The sequence below is a fragment of the Grampus griseus genome (genome assembly GCF_964374135.1).
Source record: "Grampus griseus genome assembly, chromosome: X".
In the NCBI taxonomy this organism is placed as follows: domain Eukaryota; kingdom Metazoa; phylum Chordata; class Mammalia; order Artiodactyla; family Delphinidae; genus Grampus; species Grampus griseus.
The window spans coordinates 118,635,536-118,646,924 of NC_138999.1; positions in this window are offsets into that span (position 1 = coordinate 118,635,536).

Below are 11,389 nucleotides of genomic sequence, written 5' to 3' on the forward strand. Positions count from 1 at the left end.
GGCCTGGAAGGAGGGAGACGGGAGTACCGAGGGCAAGGAACTCAGCAGTAGAGGCATGTGGATGGACAAATGGGAGTGAGGACAAAGCGTGAAGACCTTTGTATCCCATTTCAATATCCACTAGAAAGCATCTACCATGGACGAGGCACTGAATAAGCAAACTGACGCAATGACTTGGCCAGGTGACCTTAGTCAGCCTTTATCATCGAGCATCCCCAAACTGGCATGATGGGTGCATGAACGGAGTAGCTATGGTGGCAGAGATGAAGGCTGCACGTGGGCCCAACAGCATGAACTCCCACTTCAGAAGATGGATCTAATTACTGCGGCCTCTCAATACCCAACCTTTCAACAGCAGAGACCAACACCGAGCCCCGACCATGGCGCTATTCCTTAAGGAGTCCTCCTGGCCACTTGGTGGCATGCTGACCATATTGAGCCTCCCTTACTTGGAAAGACCAGTGTTTATTCTCACAGCAATAGTATGAGTTCACCTTTTCTGTCTACAAGGCCACAGCCAGCACTACTCCCCGAGGGCTTACAGAATATTCGACTTATCAGCACAGGAACCCACATTACAGTGCATCTGACCAGGGGACCTGCTTTACAGAACACAATGTGTAGGAGTGGGACCACGACCATGAGAATCTACGGATCTGACAGAGCACTGGGATGGCCTGCTGAAGGCACAGCTAAAGTACCAGCTCATAGGCAACATTTGGTGAGAACAGGGAACCACCCTTCAAGATGCCATATGTGTACTGAATCAAACACTTCCATTTGGTGGTGTGACCCCAGCAGAAAGAATACATAGGTCTGGGAACCAAGGAGTGGAAGCAAAAGTGACCACACTTGTTATGGGCTGAATTCTGTCCCCCTCAAAAAATGTATATGTTGATATCCTCACCCCCTGTACCTCAGAATGTGATATTTGGAAATAGGGTTTTTATACAGGTAACTAAGTTAAAACGGAGTCATTAGGCTGGACCCTAATCTGACTGGTATCTTTATAAGAAGAGGAAATTTGGACTCAGACATGTACAGAGGGAAGACAAAGTAGAAACACAAGGAGAAGAGAACTTTCTACAAGCCAAGGAGAGAGGCCTGGAACAGATCCTTCCCTCATGGCCCTCAGAAGGAACCAACGCTGCTGACACCTTGATCTCATACTTCTAGCCTCCAAAACTGCTAAGCCACCCAGGCTGTGGTGCTTTCTTACAGCAGCCCTAGCCAACCAATACACCACTTACTTATCATCACTCACAAAACCCATTGGGAGAATCTGTGCTTTCCATCCATGAAACTCAGGGCTCTGTTAAGTTCAAGACTGTGATTCCCAAAAGGGGAACACCTCCTCCAGGGGACACAACAAGAGTTGCATTGAATTATATTAGCTACGGCTGCCACCTGGGCACTCTGGACATCTCATCAGGGACACACAGGCAAGAATGAGCCACTGTCCTGACAGGGACAATTGACCATGGTCATCAGGAAGAGGTCGGGATGCTGTCACACAATGGTGTAGAACGCAGTACCAATCGTGGTCCTGAGACCAACTGTAGTAGCAGGGACTGTAGTTCATCCAGTTAACCTCCCTCACCTGCTTCTTCTCAGTTTCTCCTCAGGAAGAGCGGCCTACTGACTCCAGTGGTTCCCGGAAGACCTGTCCCTTGAAGCTGTGTGGAGAAGTGAATCCAGATGGCGTAACAGATAGACTGTGATAGACGTGGGAACACGCTAATCCAGATCCCACTCCAAGGAAGGACTTGTGGCCCAGTTGTGAGGCGTGCAGTCAGCAGACAGACTCAGCTGCAGAGAGCTGTCACCCGAGGTGACACTTCCCACAATGGGGACTCAGGGGACTAGGGCATAATGCCTGCTGCTGGGTAACTCTGACAGGTAATCCAGAGCTCCCTGCCTGGTTAGCTGAGACTCTGTTGAGCCTGCATTGTAGTTCAAGTTCTTCCCCTCCCCAGTCTGACTCTTCCCCAATTCTTTGGTAAGCATTGACCCATAATAAACACCTTGAACCCTCCAGTCTGTTCTATGTCTCCTTCCACAGAACCCAATCTGTGACAGTGCAGGGAAGCTATGTCCTCTGAGGAACAGCTGAAATATTGGGGGATTTTCTGAAAAGAGCAAATTTCAAAATGACAGGAGAACTCTTTTTAAATATATCAAGGCTTATCATAATGTACAGTAGAATCCATTAAGTTTACTCTGGATGGCTTCATGAGGTGAAACTAGGTAGGCCTAACGGGAGGGCATCACAGGCAGATAGATTTGGGCTCAATATAGAAAGATAACTTCTAGCATTTCGAATTGTATGAAAAATGAAATGGCCTGGACATCAAATCCTGCCCTAGAGAACGTGCAGTGGAAACTGAATGAGTCCTCATAGGGCGATAGTAGCAGAGTTTCTTTCACTTGTTAGAGGCACAGGCTGGGTGACCTCTGAGCCTACCTGCAGACTCTCTGGGCTCATGACATGGGAGTCAGCTTCTTTTGTCTTTTCTTGGCACTTTCAAAACTTACAAAGGTAGGGGCTTCCCTGGTGGCGCAGTGGTTGAGAGTCTGCCTGCCGATGCAGGGGACACAGGCTCGAGCCCTGGTCTGGGAGGATCCCATGTGCCGCGGAGCAACTGGGCCCGTGAGCCACAACTACTGAGCCTGCACGTCTGGAGCCTGTGCTCCGTAACAAGAGAGGCCGCGACAGTGAGAGGCCTGCGCACCGCGATGAAGAGTGGCCCCCGCTCACCGCAACTAGAGAAAGCCCTCGCACAGAAACAAAGACACAACACAGCCAAAAATAAATAAATTTTTTAAAAAATTACAAAGGTAAATTACGCCATCTATAAATTTAAAGCAATACAGGGGCTTCCCTGGTGGCGCAGTGGTTAAGAATCTGCCTGCTAATGCAGGGGACACGGGTTCGAGCCCTGGTCTGGGAGGATCCCACATGCCGCGGAGCAACTGGGCCCGTGAGCCACAACTACTGAGCCTGCGCATCTGGAGCCCATGCTCCACAACAAGAGAGGCCGCGATAGTGAGAGGCCCGCACACCGCGATGAAGAGTGGCCCCCGCTTGCCACAACTAGAGAAAGCCCTCGCACAGAAACAAAGACCCAACACAGTGTAAATAAATTAATAAAACTCCTATCCCAACATCTTCTAAAAATAAAAATAAAAAATAAATAAAGCAATACAAAAGGGTATAAAGTAAAATGTGAAAGTCTTCCATTTCCTCCACCCTCCCAACCCCACGGCCCCGAGGTGACCCCTGAGGGTATTTGACGTGTGACACCCCCTCCCCAGACATTTACCTGATCCAGGCAGTGTGTTATACTTTACATATATTTTCTGATTTAACCCTTACCCTCAACAATAAACCTGTGTGGTAGGTACTAGCATCCCTGTTTTACAGATGAGGAAACTGATGCTCAGAGAATGTCACAAGGTTAGGATACATCATAGCGATCGAGCCAGGGGTCAAAACAAGCTCTTCCCTAACCATGGGCTCTTAAACATGACATTATACTGCCAGAGATGAAATGGAGAGAGGGGGGCAGAGATAAGCAAATATAACCATGACAATTATTTCTTAGTGAAGGACCAATGTTTCTGAAACTTTTCAAGCTGTCAATGGCCATATACAACACACTGTGAATCAAAAGATTTATCACCTTCCAGTGGCTCATCAAGTTCTAGGAAGTCATCTGGCATTTCTGCCATCCTGACCCTTGGGGATTCATTTCCAGCAACAGAAGCCTCTGGGGATCTATGCTTGTCACAAGTGCTTACGTTCAGCTCTTGAGGATTCAGATTATTCAATAGCTGAGGATCTCAACCCTGGCTACACATTAGAATCATCTAGGGAACTTTTACAAAATACCTAGGCTGGGCCTCACCCCAGAAATTCTGAATTAATTGGTCTAGGAGAGGCCTTGGACACTGATTTTTAAAAAGGCTCCTCCAAGGCCCTCAAACGGGGAAGCCACGCCGAGGATAAACCAATAACATTTGCATCTGGACAATCCTGGGAAAACAGGATTCATATAAAAAGTAGTACAGTGGCTGCCTTCCTCTGCTAGGGTTCCAGAATAGTCTGTAGTACATAAGGTTGTATTAAGACTCCTTGCTGTATTTCCCAAGAGATGAATGCCTTGGAACCCTGACCAGGAGGTTCACAATTTGAGATTAAGCCTGACCTGAGGGAGGCAGCATTTTAAAGGACCAAGGTCTGCCCTTCTGGCAACTCAGGGATAAATCAAATTTGCATAGGAACTCACCCTGAGCCCGATCTTAACAATTCTTTGTTTACTGCTGTATCTCCAGCATCAAAACAATGCCAAGTACATAGTTGGTGCTTATTAAATACTTACTGAATGAATGAATGAATGAATGGACGTCCATGACCAGTCCCCACTTCACAGCACTTGTTTTCAGGTCTGAGCTACTCCTGACCACTCTCCTTACAGCCCCAAGCCCACAGCTTAGATCAGGGTTCTGAGATTTTCATCCCAGGCCAACAGTAACAGCATCACTTGGGAACCTGTTAGAAATGCAAATTTGAGAGCTCCAACTCAGACTAGAAAGTTAGGAAATGAGGCCCACTCATCTGTGCTTTATGAAGCCCTTAGATAATTAGAATGCACCCTGAGGTTTGAGAACCACTGCTAGAGAAGAGGTTCCAACTCTTTAGGATGTGACACAAGGCCCTTCATCCTCTGATCCCAACTTCCCTTTCAGCCTCTGCTCCCTTGACTTTCCTCCAGGCACTCAGGGCACCAGATACACTAAACATCTCCCTCTCTCTAAAACACAGCATGTTATTCCTATCAAACATTGACTCATTCTTCTAGAACCCACCCCTATCTCTTCCTTGGCATTTTCTTCCCTGTTTCTTCATTCTTCTATTCATTCGATCACTCATTCAGTCAGCCAAGAAGCGTGCATTAAGCCTATAGTTGCTGGGTGCTAGTGATCTAAACATAAAGAAGTTTGCTGTCTAGTGGGTGTCAACTCAAAGCAAAACATACAACATAAGAGTTGTGAGTTTAGGTTTTATTCAGGGTCTTGCTGAGGACTATAGCCTGGTAGACTGCTTCTCAGTAGCTCTGAGGGAACTGCTCCGAAGAGGTAAGGGAGAAGCCAGTTTATATATGATTTTTGGCTAGGGAATACGTGCAGTCGAGCATACGTTCTTGGTAAAAGATAACTGCAGTTCACGAAGAACAGATATCTCAAGTTAAGATTTTAGTGCTTTTCTATGTATGGGAAGATGCAAGAATCTGGGGTCATGACAATTCTTCTTGAGATAAATACATCTATCTCTGGGGCCTGTTTATCCAAACCACAAAGTACCTCATCCTGTTTTTCATCCTGAATTCGTCTCTCTCAGGGTGAACTGTTTGTCAGTGACTGCAGTGGCTAGAACTAATCCTTGTAGAACTGGGTGATGAGCAACACTTTGTTTTTCTTTGTTTACATGGAAGAGACTGAAATACAAATGAAAGGTTAAAACACAGTGTGGTAAGTGATATAACAGAGATAATCACAGGAGGGTCCCACGTGAGTTGAAGTTGAATTGAAACATCCCAGAGTCTGCCTGGATGTGAGGAGAGTGGTGGCCTGGAAGTCTCACAAATGAGGTGACATCAACAGAGTCCTGAAGTACCATAATAAATATTCCAGGATCCAACATACAGTATGGTGACTATAATTAACAATACTGTATTAAATATTTGAAAGGTGCTAGGAGAGTAGATCTTAAAAGTTCTCAACGCCCCCATCCTGAAAAAAATGGTAACTTATGTGAGAGATGGATGTGTTAACTGACCCTACTGTGGTAATCATTTTTCAATATGCATATGTCTACCAAATCATCCCATTATATGATGTTATATGTTAATTCTATCTCAATAAAACTGGAAAATAAAGGATAAAGAAATATTCCAAAGGCACAGCAAGTTTTTCCAGACTTTCCTTACACAACTTCAGTAGTTCCCTCACATAAGCTCACCATTCCTTGACCTGCTGCTTTCTAGGTACCATACCTGGTGGGCCAGCTCCTGCCTCAGGCCCTGGGTCTACCCTTCCAAACTGCTCTGGGGTTCACCTCTGGGCTCTCACTCCACTGTCTTCCTAATATGGCCCTTCTTCTGTGGCCTAGAGCTCTAAATACTCATGCCCCTGTTTTCCTGCTGGAAAAAGCTCTAACAGACCCTCAGACAGGCCGGACACCAAGCTACAGTCTTATTTATTAGCACACTGCATTGCAACCCGGAAGGCAATGAGAGAGCTGCAACCTGGAAACACACAAAAAAATAACTCATTCATCTTCTGTTTAAAGCTAAATGGCCCATTTGGGATTGAATCTATGACCTTGGCCTCATCACTGCTGGGCTCTAGCCAACTGAGAGCTGACTGGCCCAGTGTGGGTTTGCTACAACTAATATCCTCAAGGCACTTCTGTATTAGAGATAAGACAGCCCTTTATAAAATGGATGGTGTCAAGAACTCATTGGTAGCCATGTTGTGCATAATAAACAAGGAATATGTGCATTCGCTTCTCTCAAGCCACTTGAAATCTGCCAGAAGGAAGTATTTTAGAAACTGTTCCATAGGCACTTGTTCAAGAGCAATACGATCAAGCTGAGTAAAGGCAATGAACACCTCAGGGCACCAGAAGGTCTATTTCCTGCTCACTTCATCTCTGGCTGTTTAATAGAAAGAATGTCTTATAATCATCAATGCAATGATTTGCAACTTGAAAGCATCTTACTTTTCTAATTTCGGAGAACTAAAGCTATTTCAGGAAGGAGTGATTTTTAAGTATTCCTAGACTTGAACCAACTAAAAATAACCAGTGAAAATAAACACAAAATTGAAAGTCGAAATGTGGTTTACCTTCTATTGCTACACAACTAGGACCGAAATATAGCAGCTCACCTCCCCTCTGCCTCACTGAAGTAGACATTAGTCCCTAGAAAGTCAATCAGCAAGCAAGTGACGTGGGAAATATCTGCTCGTGTGATGGGTGGAAAGCCCCGGAAGGACCCCATTTGCCCCCTGCCCCTAAGTACTCCCCAGTTATCATACCACTTCCAGTTTCTAGCTTCATCCTTTTGAGTCCCATAAAGCTTTTCAGCCTTCTAGAGCCCTCTCTGAAATAAACATGAGAACCCTGGAAGGCATCCAAGCATGAACCCTTACATTTATCATGTACCAGGGAGGGTAAATGAGGCTCACAAGAGATGTGCTGGCACAGTATTCTGGGGAGGAGCTACTGAGAAGAGAGGCAGGATACTGCCAAAAGTGTGACCATAGGGCTGGCTTGGGTGTGGCTGAGTCAGAAATAAGTCAGAAATAAGACTGCATAAAAGAATTCATTGGTCCTATTGGTGTTTGCTGTTTCCAGAGGGGACCCCTTTCCTTAAGCAGCCTTGGAGTCCAAATTTGTAGGCTAGGTCATGACAACTCTAAATATTAAACTGAAAGTTTTGGCCCCATGCATGCCGACCCTGTGGGCAGCCAGGATCTGTTGGCTTTTTTCAGGTCCTCTGGGTGGTTCCTCTGTGCGACCTCAAACAGCCCCCTCTTCTGGGCTGGGTTGAAAGGTCACAATTACGAGTCCCTATTGATTCTGCTAAATTCTGCCCAGATTCCACGAAGGAAATGCATATCTGGAAAGCACTAAAAGAGAGCAGCAAGATTTTGCTCACAAAATCAGGATCTATTTCTTCATGCTTGAAATCCCAAGCTTTTCTCTCTTTACTGGACAAAAATAGTAACTGGGTCAAATATAGAAAATTCACCACCTCTCCCTTTTATTTACTTCTCCATCTGTGCACAGGCTTCATCAATGATGACAGCGGGAACTGGCTTGGCTTTGGAGCTCTGGTTGGTTAGCTATTTGATGTGAGGAAGCAGCTGGGAGAACAGACACACACACACACACACACACACACGCACGCGCACGCACACACACACACACCGTTCCTGGGCCCTGCTCCGGGGGGGCCCCCATTCACCAAGCGAGAGGCTGCTCTGGGAGCTGCTTACAGGACCCTTAGAAGAGATGCCTTCCCTAATTTGTTTTAAAACAAAAACATACAGGAAAGGTATTTTAATAATATTTGTTGTATATTTTTCTAAATAACACAAGTAATAAATGCGCACTCTACATCACTTGGGAAACAAAATAAAAAGAAACTAAAGTCCACCTAGAGGGGTGGGATAGGGAGGATAGGAGGGAGACGCAAGAGGGAGGGGCTATGGGGATATATGTATATGTATAGCTGATTTCACTTTGTTATACAGCAGAAACTAACACACCATTGTAAAGCAATTATACTCCAATAAAGATGTTTAAAAAAAGAAACTAAAAAGAAGTCATCTATTAGCCAACTATTACAAATTAACCCAAATAATTAATTTTATGTATGTTTTTCCAGGGTTTTCTGTGCATACCTATGAAAATAAAGAAACTTACTAGTTATGTTCAATCTCCCCACCCTTTCCAGGTTTTTCTAAGCAAGGTAGATGCTGAGGAAAAGTCACTGAATCACCCCTCACATCTCCTGTACCCAGCAAAGTTGAAGATCCAGACGTGACCTAGCTTGTTCTGCCTAAGAAGGAACTGGAGCTTTGCTGCCCAATATGGTGGCCCTTGGCCACATATGGGTAATTTAAATTCCTTACAGTCAAATAAAATGTAAACTATATTTCCTCAGTTACACTAGCCATATTTCAGATGCTTAATAGCCACATGTGGTTAATTTAAATCAATTACAATTAAATAAAAATAAAAACGTATTTTCTCAGTTGCACCAGTCACACTGCAAGTGCTCACTAGCCACGTGTGGCTAGTGACCGCCATATTGAACAGAGAAGTTTATAGAACATTTCAGTCATTGCAGGAAATTCTGTTGGATAATGCTTGACTAGGGAATCATGGAAGGCTGCATGGTGGTGGCAGTGGTCATGGTGATGGTAGAGGAGTAAGAAGAGGAGGAGGAGATGTTGGCAACAGAAAGGGGGAGAGTCCCTGAAGGGGTCTGAGAGAAAGGGAAGGGAGAAAAGTAGCTACAGAAGGACATCAAACTTTGGCAAGAGAGAAATGTTTGAAGGGAAAGTGATTTAGAAGGTTTTGCTGTTTGATATGTGAAATAACTCTATCCCTACTCCATCTTCTCACGAAATTGTCAATAAAACTCACATCATTTGTCTATTTTTAGACTTGGATTTGTAGGTGTTTGTATTTTAATGTGTATTTTAATGTGTTATATGTCACTGACCTCAAAGTAGACACCTGGTAGAAACAAGACAGGCCTACATTTGCGTTATGTTCTATATACGTGAGTATATAAAATACACAATATGAGATTTTAAAAGAAGATATATTGTCTTGCCCCTTGACATTTTTTCCCTTGCACTATAACAAACATTTCTTGTGTTCATTCTTTTCACAGACCCAAAATATATATGTAATTAAATGCACACAAACACACATACATTCCTTCAGGCTGTATTTCTACAAGTCAAATATACTGGATTAGAAGACATGCACGTTTTTAAGGCGCCCAACACATACTAATATATTTATCATAATTGTCAGCAGTAATGTTTGCCCATTCCCATTTCTTCACACCCTCCTCAAACCTACAGATTTTTATTCTTTTTATTTTTGATGTTTTCAGAAGCAAAAACATAGTATTTATTTTAATTAGAAGCACTTCTGAAGTTTCTCCAAACAAGTGCAGAAAGAACAATGCCAATGCTGAGCGTTTAATATAATCTTTAGCTTCTCAAAGCACAGCAGAAACCCTCTCCATGAAACTCAGAAGGGGCACCGCAAACCAATGATTCAATTTGAACAAGTCTCTTCTCTCATCTCCGATTACTTGATGCCTTTATGAGAACACTCAGCAATCTGCTCGCACTCGACGTATTTACGTACATCTCCATTGACCCTCACTGGACCCGGATAATATTTCATTTCCCTATAAAACACCTCTGGGATTTAGCACAATGTTTCATATACAAAGACAGCGAATGATGGATATACTGAGTTGAATCAAGGAGCTTTTGCACTTCCTTGAAACCTCAAGCTCCCGGTGCGGAAACATGGTGCCAAGGGTATTAGAAGAACTGGCTTTGAGTCCTGGCTCTGCTCTGTACCACCTGTCTTTGAGCCTCAGCTTCCCCATTTTTATAAATTGAGGAAGTTGGCCCAGATGATATTTCTGGTCCGTTCCAGATCTAACACAATTCTATTCCTGAGCGGCCCTGAGTGTTTGCAGGGATTGGGGTGGGATGGGACGAGGGGTGTTGTGTCTTCATGTGAGCACATGCATGCGAGAGTGTGTGCAGGGAGAGGGAAGGTGTGATTAATGGATGCTTTCTCCTCTCTGCTGGGAGTCCTTAGAGATAAAAGGAGAAGACGCAGCAACAGGTTTGGACACCAATTAGATAAGGCTTCAAGATACACAAGCCCATCCTAATAAATTATTTGGGGATGCCTGCTCTGGGCCATTGGGGGAAAAGTTCCCATGATGCTTTGTAAAGCTGAAGGTCACCTTAAAGTGCCAACGTTTGTACTGTTCTTTCCCTTCTGAAGTAGCAACTGCAAAAATGTCTGGGTAGCTTAGTTCTTGAATAAAAGCAGCAAGAGACTTTCCAACATGAGTTAGTAGTCCCCTGAGGCTGACCTTGAATGGGTCTATTATTGAGAGCTTCTATTCTAATTACCACTTCAGAAAAAGCTTTATGCCACCGACAGAATACTACACTGGTGGAATGTCTTGATGCCATGGCCTCAAGAATAAATGACTGCCTGGCTTGTAGTTGGAGATTTTGTGTGGTACTAAGGATTTGCAGAAGGGCATGTCTCTATCCTGATAAGGAGACAGTCATTTAATATGGTACCACAAGCATCCAACATGCCGGTCACAGAGAAGGCAGCTTTTTTAGGTGCAAACATGAAGCCAGAATCGCACTATGTTACTGTCAGCCTGAGGGAGTCTGCTCCTCTGCCTTGTTTGTCACATTTGAGGTCATTTGAATCAGGGAGGCTTTCTGTAGATTTATTGTGAAGAATCCCAAGCTGCAGAATTTGAGAACACAAAGAACATTGGAAAGCAAGCTCACATTCATGGGGTAACTGATGTCCCAAGAACAAAAAAGATTTTCCCAAGGTCACAGAAGTGGGAAGTGGCAGAACCAGGATAAAAAGCCAAGTATCCTACTCTCAGTTCAGTAGTACATACTGAGCTCCTGTCTCATTCATGCAAGCAATATTGATTATCTACTGTGTACCAGGCACAGTGCTAGGTATTGGGGATACATATGTGAACAAGGCAGATCTGTCTTCCTGGAAGCTTCCTAG